General features: G+C 55.4%; 1 protein-coding gene across 12 annotated transcripts in view; it reads right to left on the bottom strand.

The window, feature by feature from the left end:
* Positions 1–5,820, bottom strand: part of LINGO1 (leucine rich repeat and Ig domain containing 1) — a 291,038-nt gene extending 285,218 nt beyond the window's left edge. For 4 of the 12 annotated variants that reach the window (XR_005059055.2, XR_005059051.2, XR_005059053.2 and 1 more), the window contains exon 1: positions 4,914–5,290. The gene's annotated coding sequence lies outside the window, so the exon portion shown is untranslated. Of the gene's footprint in view, positions 1–4,913; positions 5,297–5,667 lie in introns of those variants that run through there. The other 8 variants (XM_037010201.2, XM_037010200.2, XM_037010203.2 and 5 more) reach the window with 4 other exon arrangements.
* Between the last annotated feature and the right edge of the window lie 12,407 nt (positions 5,821–18,227).

The raw sequence follows: 18,227 nt of genomic DNA, 5'->3' as shown, positions 1-18,227 counted from the left end.
CGGCGCTCTCTGCCTACTTCCTAGAACTACCAGAAGGATTAAATGAGCGAAGGCATATAAAAACTTACAGAAAATTATAATGCAAATTTTGTCCTGGAAAATAATAAGGGTCCTCTTTACTCCAAGAGACTCACTTCCCTCTCCCAGCAGAGAGCAAAAAAATGAGCTAACATTTACTGAGATCCTTCAATATATTAGGCTAGTGCATGTTTTATATGAATTATTTCAAAATATGCTAATGTCACCCCTACAAGGAAGGCGTATCATTCTCCCATGATACAGATGAGGACACTGAGGCTCTGAAAATGAAGTGACTTGCCCAAGCTCACCCAGAAGCAGCTGAGCCAGGATTCAAACCCAGCTCCAGACGGCATCCAAGCACAGACCCTTTGGGTCACACCAGGCTGATTCAAGGGACCCATTTCTACAACCCAAAATCTCAGAGCTAAAGAATCAGGGTTCAATGTGAGGCTCCATGTCACTCACACATAATCCACTGAGTCCTGAAATCCTGACATCAGATGCAGTGTGCCAGCCTGTGGACCAGCAGGGTCATTAGAGCTGGGTGGGGCATAAGGGGGTGGCTGGCCCAGCTGGTCTTGAGCTAATTGGATCAGTCCTGGGCATGGAGCCACCTGTCCAGCTACCCTGGCAGATGGGTGCTGGAACTGGGCCATCTGCCAAGGCCCAACCTCCATGTCCAAACCAACCTGGACACTGAGGTTCCATTTTGGCCTCCTCTCATCTGACCCGGATGGCTGGCAGTGCCCATATAGTTCTAGAAGGCCAGAGTGGCAGCCGCTATCCCTCTTTCAGTGGCTGGTGCCTCCCTGATGTGGCCACAAGGTCCCACATGCTCCCTGACAGCTGGACTGGCAAAGCAACTGCCTGAGGACATCGTCTACACAGGCCCCAAGACCCCGGCCACCCCCCTACCCCTGCCCAGCAGGCCACAGGCACAGCCAGGAAAACCCCAGGCCGGAAGGTGCTGTCCCCAACTTGCTTTATGACCTTGTACAAGTCACCACCCCTCTCTGGGTCTCAAATTCCTCCTGAGCCAAAAAGCAATGCTGACCCACCCCTCCATCCCTTCCTTTGTATCCCACTCCTGAAGTCACAAACTTCCACCCAAACTCACTCCAGGTCACTCCAGAAAGACAAGCATCCATTTTATGAATAGCAGCTGAGGCCCAAGGGACCTCAGGGACTTGCTCAAGTCCACACAGTGGGAGGGCCAGTACTAAAGGCTGCATCTTATGACTCCAGGACACCTACCACCTGTTTGCCAGGTGGTGGGAATGGTGATACCTGAGGTCCTGCCCAACTCTCACGGCACACTCTCCACCCAGGCTAAATGTCTCCACCCTCCCATCAGGTAGGGAACCATGCACAGCCCCTGGGCCATCCTAGTAAACTCAGGCGAGGCACCTGACCCTGCTGTTGCCCTCCCCACCAACCTGCATTCCCAAAGCAGCTTCAGGACCACCTCCCTGCCTCTGGCTCTCCAGACCAGCCCCTCCCACAACCACCAGAGGGGATGTTTTAAATTGCAAATCTGATCACATCCCTCCAGAACTTAAACCCTGCAACCACTGAATATGGAATCAGCCCACCCTTCTCAGTCCGGTAGTCAAGATCCTCCTGTCTTGTGCCAACCTGCTCAGCACCCGCTGTGGCCCTGAATGAACCACAACATTGCAAACGCTTTCCACCCATGCCTGGTGCTTCCCACCTCCATGGCTTTACTAAGGTTGTGCCATCCGCCTGAAAATCCCTCACTTGTTCACATCCTCCATTCATTCATTTATTCAACATATTTTTGGAATATCTACCAAGTACCAAAAACATCTAAGCAGGTCGAAAAGCACCAACTGTCCAGTCCACCTGACATAACCCCTTGCCAACCCCACTCCCTGTACCTCTGCAGCTGCCCAGACAACTCTGCCTCATACCCAGAGGTGTGGGTCCATGTCTGTGTCCCCTTTCAAAGCTCACCCAGCAAGAGACCCAGGTTTGTCATCAGTGTCCCCAGTATTCATCCCAGACATCAAACAGGAAATGCCCCCAAATATGGATTCCAGACAGTGAGAAGCAAAGCCAAAGCATGGTTCTTTGGAGCAAATGCGTGAGCCCTGGAAGCCCATGAAGAGACTCTGATTGGCCTAGGTAGCCCCCAGGTCCCCCCAAAGACACCCTGAGTGGTCAGGGATACCTTTTGCCTCTCAAGTCACCCCAAAGTCCAACACACCCAATAACTTATCACTGAATTTGTTAGAACATAGTATTTTTATAAGTTAAAACATAAACATGCTGAGTGAGGGTCTAGCTGGGAGGGAAATTAAAGGGCCACCCTGGGTACTACCCCTTCCTAGTCAGGAGGTTTGGTGGGGAGTAGCTGTCCTCCAAAAGGGGACAGCCAGTGGGGACTTGGAGCACCCAGCTGGGATGTTCATGACTAATAGTACAGACTAAGGTAGGACCAAAGATGTCCCCTGCTCTCTCCTCCCCATGGTTTGGGGCCCCAAATGGAGGGCTCAGCATGCTGGAGTTAGGTGGTAGGGAAGGCAGAAGAACTAGGGTAGGGGTTCAGGCAGGCTTTGATGGCAGGGATGAAGCCAAGCAGACTCCAGCCACCTGGGTATCAACCAGAGCATCGGCCAACACACAGGACACAAAAGCCCAGAGCTCAGGGGGCCACAGGAGGACAGAGAAGGAGGGGAAGAAGGAGGGAAATGATAGCCAAGAAAGACCACATCGGCAAGAGCCAGCAGAAAAGAAGAGTGAGAGGCCAGCAAAGAGGCTAAGAGGGACACCACAGGGCCCAGCAGGCCCAGCCCAGCCCCAGGGGGAGGCCGGTCACTCCTGGGCAACTGCTCCCCCCCACAGACCTCCAAGGGCCTGAGTGCCCTGGGTATAAGACTAGGCTCTCATCAGCGCTGGTTGGGCGGGTGGGGGGTCAGGCACTCACAGAGGCCTGCCTGGGGCTGACAGCTGCCTACTCTAGTCTGTGCCTCAGGTAGGCCACCTAGGGAGGAAGTGGGCCCCAAAGCCACCAAACCCCCTTCCCCCAGTGCACATTTCAGCCTCTGTGTGGATCCCATTCCCCTGAGGGTCAGCTCTTTGGCCCACAAAGGGCTCCAGCATGGAGATCTCTGGAGAGTAGGAAGGGTTCCAGGGCTCAAACAGGAGGAGAATGCCAGGGCCTAGCCTAGAGTGCCAGTCTGGCCCTCTGATCTCCAGAATGATACTGACACCCCAGTGCTGATTATAGGATTTTAGAAACCAGGTTTACAGATCTAAGCAGACTCTTGCTCCGTATCTGGGAAGCAAAGGTTAATGAGGCTGGGGTCAAGAGGTGCCAAAACTCAGGCCAGGGACAATCAGGCTGACAATGACTGTGCCCACCTCCCTGCCCACCTGGTGAGGGTGCTGGTCACAGGCAGCAGGAGTTCTGCCTTGGGGAGACCCTCTAGCAGCAGGCCCCAGAGCCCTGCTTCCGGGTCATTAAAGAGAGCCTGGGCACTCCCCCGCCCTCTCCCCACCCTGAAGACCAGGGTTAAAGGGTACCTTCACAGGGGAAAGGGGCTGCCCTGAGACTGGGCTCCTCCTAGCTGCATCCCTGCCTCAAAGTCCTCCTCTGTGAAACGGAGAGGACGCGTGCCCATGGACCCTGCACTCTCACTAGGTGGCTAAGAGATTCCAGAGGATAATGGAAGTGGGAGCTGGACACACAAGATATTCCCGAAGCTCAGAGACCCAGGTAGATACTGACGGGCCCAGCGTCACACCCCTCTGCCTGGCATCTAGGCTGACCCCGCAGGCTCACTGGCTGAGTGCCAGGAAGGAGGGTGTCTGGACAAGGGCTGGACTGGAACCCGGCTGCTGCCATTCAGAAACCCTTCCTTGGGCCTCTCCCTCCTGGAGACACACAGTTTCCTTCCTCTCAGAGGCACCACCCCCCCATCCTATGTCCTACTGCAGAGACAGGATGGCATTTGGGGAAGGGGCCCTAGGAAGCTCCCCGAGGCAGCCAGCATAGGACAGGAGAGTGGGAAGACACTCAAGAAGCGGTGGGGCGGGGCGGGGGGCATCCAGCAGAGCCAGAACCTTGTCGCTTGGAGTGAAGCTCGAAGAAGCACGGATGCAAGCAAAGCAGGGACAGGGGCATCAGGTCCAGGGCCTGGCGGTTCCCCTTCCACCCTCCCGCCGCTTGCCGCCTGGGAGCTCCTGGGGAATGGGATGCACCGTTCAGGCAGTTCCCTTCCTCCAGCTGCCTGCCGTGGGGCAGAACGCGCAAGGACACACAGACAGGTCTCCCCACTACCCCACCTCACGTCCCCCGTCCTCAGGCTGGTTGCAAGGACGGTCTGTGGACGCTGGGCCTGGACGCTGCACAGTCCGGCCTGACCCTGGCGGAGTCGCCGGAGTCCGGCACGCAGAGCGGCTCCAGCCCGGCGCCGCGGGGCTGGACGAGTGTCCCGGGAAGCGTTCGGCTGCGCCGCGGGGAGATGGAGACGCACCCCTCGGCCCTCCGGGCAGCACGGCCCACGCCCCGCCCCATTCCTCCCCCACGTTCTCTCCTCAGAAAAGAAAGGTCGGAGCTCCACTATGAAAGCGCCTCAATCCTCTCCCCCGACACACAAAGTTGCTCCAGGTCGCCTACGGCTCTGGCGGCAGGCGCAGCGGGCAGAAGCGCGGTCAATGCCCGGGGTGCCGAGCGTGCCCCGTCCGTCTCCACTCGTGCACGCCCCGCGGGCGCGCGCCCAGCACCCCATCCCCACCGGCGGCCCCGAGGCTCCCGCCCAATCGGAGGCCGCGCACGCGGCGGTGCCGGCGGGCCGACAGCCCAGCTCCCGGGCCTGCGCCCCCGCGGCTTCGGCCCCGCCGCAGAGTCCGGGCCTGGCCACACTCACCGTCCGGGGCGCGCAGTCCGCGCGCGGCTCTGCCGCGGGGCCGCATCCCCGGGCTCGGCTCCGCTCGCGCTCCCGCTCCGGCTCGGGTGCCCCCTGGGCAGGGCTCAGCTCCGCGGCGGCGGCAGCAGCGAAGAGCGAGGCGCAGAGGGCGTGTGCGTGCGCGCGTGCGTGTGTGTGCGCGCGTGCGTGTGCGCGTGTGTGTGCGTGCGCGCGGGGAGGGTCCTGCGCTCCGCGCTCCTGCCTCCTGCTCCCCGTTCCCCGCGCCGAGATGCCCGCAGACTCCCTAACGCGCGCTCCCGGCCGCCCGGGCGCTCACCCTCGCGCGCGCGCACGCCGACCCGGGCTCGCGCCCCCCGCAGCCTCCCCCCCCGCCCCGCACTCCTGCCTGCCGCCCCCGTGGGGCGCTCGCGAAGGCCCCCTTGCCCGGCCCCCTCCCAGGCTGGCCCCGCCGCAGGCCTCCTGGCGCCCCCTCGAGCGTCCCTCCCCCTCCACGCTGCCTGAACCCGGGCCGGGGCGCCCAACTCCGGCTCGCGGCGCTCCCACCCCGAGGCGCCGGCTCCCTGCTCGCCCGCCCCGCCGCCGGGGCCGCGCGCTCCCTCGCCTCCCTCGCCCCCTTCTCCGCCGCCGCCTCCCCTTCTGTCTCCTCTCCCCTCTCCCCGGACCCCGGGCCCCCGGCGCTCCCCCCGTCTTTCGCCTACCTCGCCGCCGCCCTCTCCCTGCTCCCCGCTCCCCACCGCCCTGCGCTGCCCCTCACATTCTCCGCGTTACTTGGGGTGCCGCCCCCCGAGCCCAGGCGTGGGAAGCGCTGTGGACGGCGAGGGGACCCGCCGCGCCCGGGACCCGCCGCCCCCGCCGCCTTCCGCTCGCCCCGCCGCTCCTGGCTCGGGCCCGGCGGGCAGGGACGTCCCGCGCTGGCCTCGGCTGCCTCCGACAGCTCCCCCCTCGCCCGGGCTTAAAGAGACCGCGCACTGGGCTTGACCGGCCCCGTCCGGGGGCACCGAGGAGGGCAGCCCGGGGCGCCAGCGCCGCCGGGACGGTGCGGACGGCGCCCTGTTGGCCGCCTTTGAGCCTGGCTCTTTGGGGCTGGAAGTGAGTCAAGGAGAAGGGCGGCCTGTAGCTGCCTGGACCACGCCATCCACAGGACGCTCAGTGTTTTTGTTGGCAGCTATGCCTATGGGCCGACTGGGCGTGTGGGGCAGTGCAGGCTGGGTGCCCGGGACTGCGGGTGCCAGAGGAGGAGGGACCAGGGAAGCAGCTGTCCGGATCTGACCCTAGGGTGAGGACACCTGTCATTCTGGGAGGACAGGGCCTACAGGATGGCCTCCCACTCCTGCTGTGTGACCTTGGGTAAACGCCTGCCTCTCTCTGGGCCTCAGTTTACCCTTCCTTGAAAGATCATTGGCTTCCATCCTCTCCGGGGCCATACCCAACTGATATGGTATTAGACCGTATAGGCAAGGGAGTCCCAAGACAGGCCCTCAGCCTCCATAATCCCACCTACAACTTGCCTCTGAGAGCTGGTGCCACTGCTGAGGCTGCATTCCTTGCCACGACCCCCCCCCCCACACCCACCAGGCCTGCTCTGGCCCCTCTCTTACTCTATGACCTTCCTTCTCCAGCCTCTTCGGGCGAGCAAGGCGAAGCTGAAAAGCACAGGGACCTGCCAGGGGCAGCGCCCTACAACCTGTAGAGCTCTTTCACATCCAACATCTCTCTGGACTCTCATGATGCCCCCGGGAAGTAGAGTGCACACCTAGGCTCCTGGTCAACCTGGTCCTGGCACACGAGCACGTCATCTTTCCGGTCCCAAATTCTTACTTCCACCCAGGTGGACTGCTGCTCCCCAACCCCCACATCTATTCACTAAAACATCTATCATGTGCCCCATCCTGTGCTAGGTATTAGGAATACACAGATGTTTCCAACACACTCCTTCCCTCAAAAAATGAGAAAGCAGGAGTTATGATGGAATTTGGGGAGATAGAGGGTATCCAGGAAAGCTCCTGGTGGAGGTGACATAGAAGCCAGGTGTTGAAGGATGTGTAGGAGTTCATCAAGCAGAAAAGACATCCCATACCAAGAGAAGAGCATTTGCAAAGACTTGGAAGTGGGAAACGGAGAAGGATGGGTTTATTTTTGAGAAGAGAAGCTGTAAGAGCCTTGAATTAAAGAGTTCCAACTTTGTTCTGGGGCATCTGGCGGTCTGCCACTTAGTCAATCTAGGCAGAAGCCCTCCCTATCTTTCACCTATCACAGTAGCATGGCTAATGGCTCCAAAATCCAGGAGTTTTCGAAAGAGACCTTCTCTCCTCTCTTTTAAGCCCGGTCCCAACCTCTGCTCCCAATTTCTGCAGTAGATGCGGCACAGCCTCCCCCTGCTGACAGGAGCTGGAAGACGGGGAAGCCCAGGCTTCATTCACTGTGGCCAAGACCTGAGTCCAGGAGACGCCAGACTTTGGCACCCATCCACCCAGGTGCTCCGCCAAGACCCTGACCTCTGGTGTTAGGCATGCCCAGGTGCCAGTTCCAGCCTCAGTGTGCAACTTTGTAAATAGGAATAAAAATACTAAGCCACCAAGGAGGGTGATGAAGAATTCACAAGGAATAAGGCACAGGAATGACCCAGCACACAGTGGGTGTTTAGCAAGTGCCCTTTTCCTTGCCCACAACTGAGCTTGGTTCTGTGGCCCACCCCAAAGGTCCTTACTGTCTCCCTTTTTCCTCCTTCCCAGCCATTTTCCTTTTGCCCTCCTACCAGACTTCCTGGGGGCCTCAAGGGAGATGAGCTCACAGCCGTTGCCTGCTCTGGCTCAGCTCAGCTCCTGGGGAGTCTTCCCAGGGCTCCCAGGTGAGCCCTAGGGAAGCCAAACAGACAAACAGCCTGCCCCTGGAGTCCCTGACATCTAAGCAGAGCAGCAATTCCAGGATACTTCTCCATCCATTTCTCCCACTCTCTTTACAGGGAGCCACAGCCTTTGTGTCTGTACTTGAGAATTCATGCCCCCAGCTTTACTGTGCAAACTCAGACAGGTAGCACACCCTCTCTGAGCCTCAATGTCCTCCCTAAGTATGGGGGCAAGCTGGTATGCCCCACAGGGTCAATGAATGTAAGTCTAAGTCATTTATTTTCCCTCAGCAGGTCCAGTCCAGGTCTTGGCCCTCTATCAAGGAGCTCTTCACAGAAACAGGCAGGTTCAGAGGTCTCCTTGGGACCCCCTTGTGTCCTGCCCCTGTGCTAGTGGCCGGGAGCTGTTGCCACCTCTGTGTGGGGAATACACATCAGAGAATTTAGAGTCTAGAGAAAGGATCAGACAGAAATCAAACCATTATGCCAAGCAATGTGAAATTACAACTTGGGCAATTGCTATGAAGAGCTGTGGGGCTGTTAGGTAAAGCCCGGTCTAGTCTTAGGCATCAGGAAAGGCTTCTTGCAGGATGTGACATTTAACCTAGCACCATAAGGTTGGGTATAAATTAAACTGGAGAAGTAGGGGGCTCCAGAGAGAAGAAATAGCACATGCAAATTTCCTTTGGTAAGAGGAAGGAGAGAAAGCCTATGCGGCCAGAGCAAGCATAGAGGGAATTGAAGACGGGGCTGCAGGTGACATCAGTCAGTGTAACCGGCTATAATGGGCCCCAAATGGAGTTGGGGGTTTAGCCTGGTGGCAGTGGGCTGGCCCTGGAGGTTTGAAATAGAGGACCGTCCCCCCAGTTCCTTCAGCTGCTTCCCAGCCCACCACTCAGCACCACCCTGTACCCAAGGACAGCTTCTACCCTCTTCTCTGTTGCCCAGGCCCTAGTACAAGGTAGGGCATGCTAGGGTCTTAGATTTGGCAGCCCGATAAAGAGGCAAGGGACTGTAGCTCAGCCTCCACTCAGACTCTAGCTGAATGACTCTGGGTAGTGCCTGTCCCTTCCTGTCCCCCATAACTAGAAACCAAAGATTGAACTAATCTTCTCTGCCATCTATGGTTGATCCTGGGCCATAGCCTGTAACAAGGTGATGGAGAAAACATACTAGTCAAAATGACTCTGCCAGAGCCAGATACATGAGCCTAGAGCCCTATAGTGGGGTCAGGGAGTTGCTTGGGGTCTTGGGCTGGCCTAGCGCCTCTCTGCCCTCCTCCGCTCCCTCCCAGACTGACCTTTCCCAGCCCTTCCCACATGGGGCCCTCGCAGGGGCTTCCCTCCTCCCCAACCCCCAGCCTGTTGGTCTGTAAGAGCTGAACTGGATCCTTGGGCCTTCAGTTTTCCCATGTAAAAGGGTATAATTCTTTTTCATAATCTTTTTTTATTAAAATATGGTTTATATACAATATTATATTTGTTTCAGATAAACAACTTAGTCATCAATTAGATACATTAAATGCTCACCACGATAAGTGTAGTTCTATATGTCACCATACAAAGATTTTACAATATTATGAGCTATATCCCCTATGCTACACTTCCATCCCTGTGACTAAATTATTTTATAATTTGAAGTTTATACCTCTTTATCCCCTTCACCTATTTCACCCGTCTCCCCAGCCCCCCATGGTGAATGACCATTCTCTGTGTTTATGAGTCTATTTCTGTTTTCTTTGTTTGGTTTTTCAGATTCCCTATATAAGTGAAACCATACGGTATTCATCTTTCTCCGACTTATTTCAGTTAACATAGTACCCTGTAGGTCCATCCATATTGTCACAAATGGCGAAATTGCCTTCTTTTTTATGACTGAATAATATTCCATTATATATAGTACTATATATATATATATATATATATACAGTACCACATCTTCCTTATCCATTCATCTATTGAGGGACACTTCAGTTCCTTCCATATTTTGGCTATTGTAAATAATGCTGCAATAAACATAGGACTGCACTTATCTTTTGGAATTAGTGGTTTTTGCTTTCTTCATGTTAATTTCCAGAAATGGAATTACTGGGTCTTATGGTATTTCCATTTTTAGTTTTTGAGAAACCTCCATACTGCTTTCCACAGTGGCTGCACCAATTTGCAATCCCACCAGCAGTGTATGAAGGGTAAGGGTTTAATTCTTTACTCCTCCTGTCTCCCCAGGCGAGAGAAAGGATGACGGAAACTGGAATTCGTGGTATAACCTCCAGCTATTTGATCAGGGGCACTGTTCCTTTGTCAGGCATCCTCCTGGGACCTTGAGGTTAACACTGGGGGAAATAGACACACCAGCTGACCTCTTAAGACTTCCCCTTGGAAAATCTTAACCGGCTGCCCCTCCCCAAGGACACAGCACACATCCTCAACAGGACTACATCACCCTTGTGGATGCCACTGGGCAAAGAGGGGCTTATGGGTCCCATTTACAGGTGGGGAGCTGAGACTCCAGAGAGAGGGGGCTGGCCACAGCCCACCTGGCTCCAGACTGGGAAGGAAGGCTCTGCAGAGGGCCGCCTCCCCTCTCCCAGGGCCCTTCTGAGTCCACAGTGCTGCCTTGTGGGGCCACACAGCAGCTGGAGGGGGGCCCCTCAGCACTTGCTCCCTCTGGCACCTCTGCACTCTGCCGAGTGGGAAGTTTTCTCGTCGTCTTGAGCTGCCATTGCCCCTCTGAGCCTGCCCTATCCTTTCAAGGGCTTGTCCGAAGCATGCTGGGATGGCCCTGCAGGAGCTGGCCCCAGGTCAACAGGGGGCCTTCCGCTGACGGAGGAGCGGCCAGGCCAGCTTGTTGACAGGGCCTGGGTCGATCCACGGTTCTGTCACATCTCCTCTTGTACAGCAACCACACATAACTGTGACATGGGGAAGTCCACCACCTGTGCCCAGGGAAGGGGAACAAGGATTATCCTTGTTCCACCCAGAAAGAAGCTGAGGCACAGGTATGGTCAGTATGGGCACTGGGGACCTGAAGTCCAGCACAGCACATAATGGGGGGTCAGGAAAGGGTGGTGCCAGGGGTAAAAGGCGTGGCAGATGTTGGGGATCTGGGCAGAGAGGCTTGGGCCCCCAGCTGGCTGGGGTAGGTAAGAAGAGAGGGGTCAGGCCCCAGGGCAGGCTAGTCCAGCCCATAGGCCAGCGCTACAACCAGGAGAGACTGATTCCGTCTGCCTCTCTCCCAATCCCACAGTTGCAGAAACTGAGATCAGAGAAGGGAGAAGACCTGCCCAGGCTCATGATGTCAGTTAATGATGCCCCAGGAGCATTCCGAGGATTCTGCCTCCCAGCCAGCATGAGTGTTTCCTCTGGACCACAATAATGTTCCCGTCCTGCCCAGAACGCAGGTACTCTTACCCAGTTTCCCATGAGATGCCTGTGGTTCCCCCAGGCCCATCACCGAGACCTCTGCAGCAGCCTGGCATGAGGTTGGGATGCATTGGGCTGGGCAGGCAGGCATCCGACTGGCACAACAGAGCAAACAGACAGGAAGGAAATCAATTTCAGTATTTGATTAATTTTAATTTTTAATTTGTTCGAAGAGTAATGCACCCCATTTGACACTGCATACTCACTGCAAGCTGTTGTCATTCGCCATCGCTGTGACCACAGCAGCTTGCTGTGCCCAGCCCTCCCTGACCTTCTGTCAAGCTAGCCAGTCCTTCACATGGCAGATGGACTTTGTGCAAAGCTGTGAGGAAGTGTCCCCTCCAGGGACCTCTGCCTCTTCTGCCCGGGAGAAAAATGGTAAAACTGTGTGTGAAACAGGAAGGGCCAAAGATGTGTTCCCTCTGAGGAGGAGCCCTGTCGGGCAATGTCTGTCCAAAAGTCAGAGTGTCCTACTGGACTCTCGGGTGTGGCAACAGACCAGTTCGGGGAGCAAAAGAGATTCTGGGTGCACCTCAGCCCATATGTGCTAAATAGTTACTACAGTCACCTGCATTCAAGGACAACCCTGTATCTATAGAGTCAGATCTGTCTTAAAACTAGGACAATCCCAGCTCTTACCGTCTGCAACTGTGAGAGTCAAAGCTCTACAGTCTGTTATCTGGAATTTGACCACATATGGGTTAGGGAAAGTCTGTCTGAACTGGGAGAGGCTAAGTGCACTGTCACTGTCTATGTCTAGCTCCTGGCCTCCCTTCTCCCCCACCAGACCTCATTCCCTTAAGGGAATAAGCATTACCTTATGGAGTTGAGAAGACAAACCAGGGAGTGAGGCCGACCTGGTTGGAATCTGGCTCTGCCACTTATTAGCTGTATGACCTTGGGCAAGTCACATGATCTTGCTGAATATGGCCTTCAAGGACCCTTATGATTGTGTTTCTTCCCTGTTCCACTTCAAATCTCACCATCTCTCGGTATTTACAAAATACAATACTCAATGGCCTCCTCCAGGAAGCCCTCCTTAATCAAGCCTTCTTTTCTCCCTACCACTACTATTCCCAGCGGCTGACCCTGCCCGGAATGAGCCCTCTCTGACCCCTTCTTGGCTTTCAGTCGCTCAACTGTGTGCATTGCATACTCTGCATGGAGTGGTGTGCCTGAGAGAGCATGGCTTTGATGCAGGTATCCCTGGTCCAAATCCAAGTCGCCTCCATGATGGCTGCTTAGGCCCATCCCTTGAGCGCCTCAAATCCAGTGGATACAAACTGAACTTACCCTCCCCGAGCCCGTTCTTGCCTCTTTTTCTTCCCTATCTCAGCAAATAACACCCCAACCAACCAAATGCTCAAGCCAGAAAGCTGGGAACCACTGAGACTCCTCCCTTCGCCTCCTTCCCCACGTCCTACTCTGCCGCAGGTCCTCTGTCTCTATCCTCCACTACATACCCCCTAATGGGGCAGACAGAGGAGAGGAGAAAGATTCTCTGTGGTAGTTATTCCACTGCATGGTAGGGCTGGGAGAGCCTTTTGAGAAGAGTCAGTCCTACCCTCCTGTTTTACAGAGGAGGACACTGAGGCCCAAATAGGAACAAAGACCTGCCCTGGGCCCAATGGTGAGTTGCCCATAACAGAGCCACCCTGAGAAGCCAGGTCTCCTCTGCAGCCCAGGTGGGTGTCTCAGAAAGGTCATGTTCAAGGCCAGACCCTGTGACAGTGGCAGAAGGAAAACCTGAAGCCTCTGAAGTCCTGGCTCACCACCCCATACATCTCAGGCCCAGAAGCTGTAAGGGAGGAGTAAGGGACTGAGGCTGTGTTCAAGTTCCCAGGCAGAATGAATAATTCACTAATGAGAATTCATGAAAAGCAGACATCACTTCACGGTGACTCCACAGTCTAGCCTCTGGGGCTTCTACTTGGCCTGGCCACAGGAGCAAGTGAGGAAGGGATTTAGCCACTACTGGAGCCAGTGGCCATTCTTTGTGCCCCCCACCCAACTCTCATAGAGCCTGAAATTCTACCATTGTACCGGGTTCAAATGCAAATCAATGCATTCCTGACCATTGGAAGAACTGGTACAAGGGCAGGAGAGAGGAAACAAAGAAGGGACATCCCAGGCAGGTGTCCTAGAGAGGACACCCCGGGTGGACAGAGCTGTTGCTTTTTACTGAGCACCTTCTTCATGCTGGGCACTGTGCCAAGTGCTTCACAAGCTTCCCCCTGTGGATCCAAAGCCCCACTCCCCACCCCCTACAGTGTGACCCAAGCATCACTCAACCACTCTGGGCCTCAGTTTCCATGCCTGCAAAATAAACTTGGTAATAAGAGGTGTGCTGTCACATAATCTTGCTGGATCAGTGGATAAGTGGCAGAGCCAGATACCTCTAGAGGCTGCTGGGTGATTAAGTAAGAAAAGGTGTGTCTGTCCTGCATTGCCAAACATGAAGTAGATGCCAGTTAAATGCTAATTATAAATGAGATAACTCATGTGATAAGGCCTCACACACGCACAGTTCATGCTTGTCAAATCTGATCTGTTAATAAGATGAATGTTTCACCACTTGCTACCGGAATGGGGCAGGGCTGGGGATGGAGAGCGGTATCTGCCCAGGGCTATGGGAAAAAAGAGTTGTCTAGAAATCAAGAGCATCAGTGCTAAGAGAAAGCATGGAGAAGGGGTTAGGCCAAAGAAATGGACCACCAGAAGCCAAAGCCCGCCCTTATCTTTTAAAAGCTTCTCTCTCCAAGGTTTGGGCCTGGATGGGCTAACTCCAAATGTCCCCAAGTCCTTCGGATTCACCAAACCAGGAAGCCAAGGAGAAAGGATGACAACTTTATTAGCCAGGAGGGAGATGGGAGTGGCAGAGACCCAAAAATGAGACAGAGATGTTGAGAAGACAGCTGTGTGACAGCCATCACGGTGGAGTCCTCGCAGCATGTGTGCTCGACCTTTGTTGGCACTTTCCCATTTCATCCTCTGAACAGCATCTTAAGGCTATTGTTATGCCCGTATACAGATGAGGCCCCGAGAAGCTAATAATGACGTTTCCAAGGTCATTTTCTGCAAGCCTCAGGGCCGAGATTGGAGCCTGGGTCTTCCTGCTTCTCAAGACCATGCTTGGAACCACTGTGAAGAAGGAGCAGGGCAGAGACTGGTGTCGGGGTCCAGCTCCCCTCAGGGTCCCAGAGCCCCTGGCCCAGGGCAGTAGAGTCTCCGAGTTCCCTAACAGTCGGTGCTTTCTCAGACAACCCGGCAGACACGCAATAGTTTACAAGCCCGGGAAACATCTGCCTCTTCCCTGCCCAACCCTGGAAGCAAGACTGGGGTACTGTACGCAGAACCTGGCCGTGCATCAGAGCTAAGGCAGAAATGCTTGGGATCAAAAAATAAAAACTACATGCCAACCACTGCTTTAAGTATTTTATATATTATATTTAATTCTCACAATACCCTATGAAGGAGATGCTTTATCATCCCAATTTTACAGATGAGGAAAACTAAGGCATAGAGAAGTTAAGTAATGCACCCGAGCTCACACAGCCTGGGAGAGGCAGGGCCAAGATGCAATTTCAGACAATGAGCTTGCAGAGGCCAAGACTGTAACTATTCATCACATTGCTTATCAAAATGGCCAAGTTTTGCCCCCAATCCCTGAGCCACCCAGAATGGTGGGGGGGTAGGATTTGACTTACAGCACTCCTGTTTACACACATGTTTTAGAATGCAGAAAATGAGACACTTGTGTCTTTGCAGATCAGCAAAGAGAAGCAAGGTGGGCTCCCCATGATTCTGCCTTTGTTCCAGAAGACACACCCCCAGGCAAGCATGAAGCCACTGACCCCGTGAAAGACTTGGGCAAGTCGTGTTCCCAGGACTTTAGGTCCCAGTTCCCATCCACGGGATGATTTCTCAGGATGAATCAGTTCTGAAAAGGCTTGCTCTTCATTTCACCTGCCTCTGGGAAGCTTGGGGTACTCTCTGGGGTCCTGAAATGCCTTCCTCCTAGCCTGTGGGCGGGGAGTCTTGAGGTCCCAAAGCTGACTGGGTTCTTTGGACACATTCTTTAAAACCAGGCAGATAAATCAACATTTTGGACATGGACAATTACCCCAAGCACACCACAGGAGCTATTTCTTAGATTCACCACCATCACTAAAAGAAATCCTCTTGTGAAGCTCATAAATTAATGCACTCTCTCTCCTCCCTGTGGGTAGCTCTGCCCCGACCTGAATTTTCACATAAAGCGTATGTGTCTCAATGAGAAGTGCTGGTGTGTAGCTCAGGAACTGGGAAGCATGCAGCAGGAGGTGTTTAGCCCTGGTGCCCAGTAAATGACATTAGCTCCATCATCACCGCCATCATCATCATATTCTCTGGGCAGCCCCCTCCTCTGGGACAGGAACTATACCCAGATGTTTACTCCTGGCTTGTGGCTCCAGAAAGCACATACAGGGAGACGGCAGTCGTCTCCATTGCCATGTTCAAAAGATGACCGGACAGCAGCACTTGGGGGAAGGAAGAGAAGGGCCCTGCTCAGATCCTCTCTGTCCTAAAGCTGAGCCCCCTATTTAAATGGGGAGGGCTCCTGCTCTCTTCAGTCACTAGAATCTAGTGCCGGCACAGTGCGGGCCCAGTAGTTCACAGAGGCCCTGCCCATATGCCCTTTTCTGAGCCGCAGGGATCATGTCCCCTTTGTATAGATGTAGTAACTGAGGCTCAGAGGGAGTGGAGTCCTCGGCAAGGCCAGGCCCCGATCCCAGTCCGGGCCTCCTCCCGCCGCCCCATGCGGCATCCCGGGAACACAGGCAGGCCCTTCAAGGAGAGGAAGCCTGGGCTCTGCCTGGAGGGGACTGGCCTGACCCTGGGTGAGGACACCAGGCTGCTCAGAGGAGCAAGGCCCAGGAGCCTGGGGCACAGGGGCCCCTACTTTATTCCCCCTCCATCCTCAATGGGCCCTTTTGATTGATGTTCGGTGCAGGAACAGGGCCCTGGGGCCCAGCAGAGGTAAAACTGGGTGGCAGGTGGGCTGCCAACAGCCCTAGTCGTGGGAACAGATGATGGATTGGATGGGATTTTCTCCGTTTGGAGGTGGCACTGGCTCCACTATGCCCTGGTCTCGTCAATATTCCTCATCAATAAGTTGCTGCATTGGATGGCGTGGGGACTGGGTGGAGACACGGGGCTCAGGGCCTGGGCCCGTGGGGAGCTACAGCCCGGGACCCAGGGCACCAGGCTTATCACAGGGAAACCACAGGGACACGAGAAAATCAGCAAGTCCGAGACAAGGAGGCACAATGTCCTTTCAGTGTTTTACGCATGTGCACACATGTGCCCAAGGTCTGGGCATGGAGGTACCAACACATGCACACACGTGTGTATAAGGGGAGATATACGTCTATACGTTCTCACACTTGCCTCCAAGGCCTTCTCACACAGTGGTCAGCACCGAGGTCACCCTCTCCTTCTCCCTACCTTCCCCAGGTCATTTCTTGGGTCCCCTCCATCCCTGGCCTCTGGGGCCAGAAAGGAGTGTTTAGACAATGACTCGGAGCAAGGAGAAGGGTCCTAGAGCAGGGGAGAGTCCAGGGACCAGGGACAGTGCCAGGGCCGGCAGAGGGCAAGGAGACTCCCAGCGCCAGGAGGGCAGTGCTAAGGCTGCCAGCAGGGAACTGGGAACTGCCAGCAGTCCAGCGAAAAGGATGCCAAGGCTGTGCCTGAAAAAACCCTCCTCCAGCGCCCCCTCCTGGAAGTCCTCCAGGACTGCCCCAGCCAGGTGTTCCCACTGCCCCTGAGTTCTAAAAACCTTCAGGGCAGAACCCAGTGAACACTGCACTCAGGAAATTTTAAATTCATCTTCCCGGAGCACCCAAACTCTTGGATTAACTCCAGACCCAGAACTGAACTTTTAAAACCCAAGCCCTTTAGCAATGGGGGGTTAGCCTTCACCAGCTAGCAACGGAGAAACCAGACCAAGTGTGATTTGCCAGTTCCAGTTCACGGAAGGGAAGGCACGAGCTGACTGGCTGGTCATGTGGATAAAAGGGAGAAGCCAGAGACGCCAGGAAGCAGGTCCATGCAGAGAGGTGATAGGACGTGGCTGTCCCCCCACTGGAGGCCAGAAGGACAGTCCGCAGCTCAGAATCCTCTCCCACCCAGGCAGGCCAGAGGGGTACATGTCTAGTTCCAGCCACACTACGGGCTGACCCCGGCCTTGGTGTTCCCAGGAAGATGGACCCACTCCCAGTCAGCTCGTGGAGGCAGAACCGTTTGCAATAGGTTTCTGGGACTCAGGGGGTTAGGCCTGGACTAACCAGAACAAGGCTGTATGCATCCCCCCCAGAGTCCAAGCGGTCCTGCGTCCCCAGACCAGTTCCTGGAAGGCAGGCCAACAGCTTCCATGCTGGAGGGGCTTTGGGGACAAAGTAGCCCGGACCCCATTACAAAGATGAGGAAACTGAGGCCCAGAGAAAGCAGGGGTGATAGGGGGGTGCAGAGAGGGGAGGGATTTGTTACCCAAGCCAGTAGCTGGGAAGCTCCCTTATCACTTCACTCCCCATCACACCATCATTAACCCCCTAAATCCTACCCATTGTACCTCCTAAGTCACTATGAATCCATTCATTTCTCCCACCGCCAGCCTCCCTCTCGGGTCCACCTGCACTAGAGGGTGTCGGTGCCTCACCCAGAGCCCTCTCCCCAGGCCCATGCATTTGTGCCCCGACTACTGTGCGGGTTGGCTGTTAATAACTCACAGCTGCCCACAGCTGCGACGCTGACCGCACCAGGAAACGGCTGGAGGTTTACAACCCACAGACAACAGCTGGCAGAGCCAGGAACCAAAGTGCCTCCTGACAACTCCGGTGCCATTCAAGCCCCAGAGAACCTCTGGGATCAGGCTGAGAGAGACTTCAGCTGATCCCACCTCCCTGCCCGGCTTCCTCCCCAGCCTATCGCCCCGCCCCCCCTCACTCCCTCATGGGCATCACCTGGAAGCACTCATTTAACGAACCACTAATACCTGGATCCCCTTTC

The sequence above is a fragment of the Manis javanica genome, chromosome 8 (genome assembly GCF_040802235.1).
Source record: "Manis javanica isolate MJ-LG chromosome 8, MJ_LKY, whole genome shotgun sequence".
Taxonomy (NCBI): Eukaryota; Metazoa; Chordata; class Mammalia; order Pholidota; family Manidae; genus Manis; species Manis javanica.
Note: the sequence above shows the minus strand (reverse complement) of the source record. Positions and strands in the feature narration are given on the sequence as shown.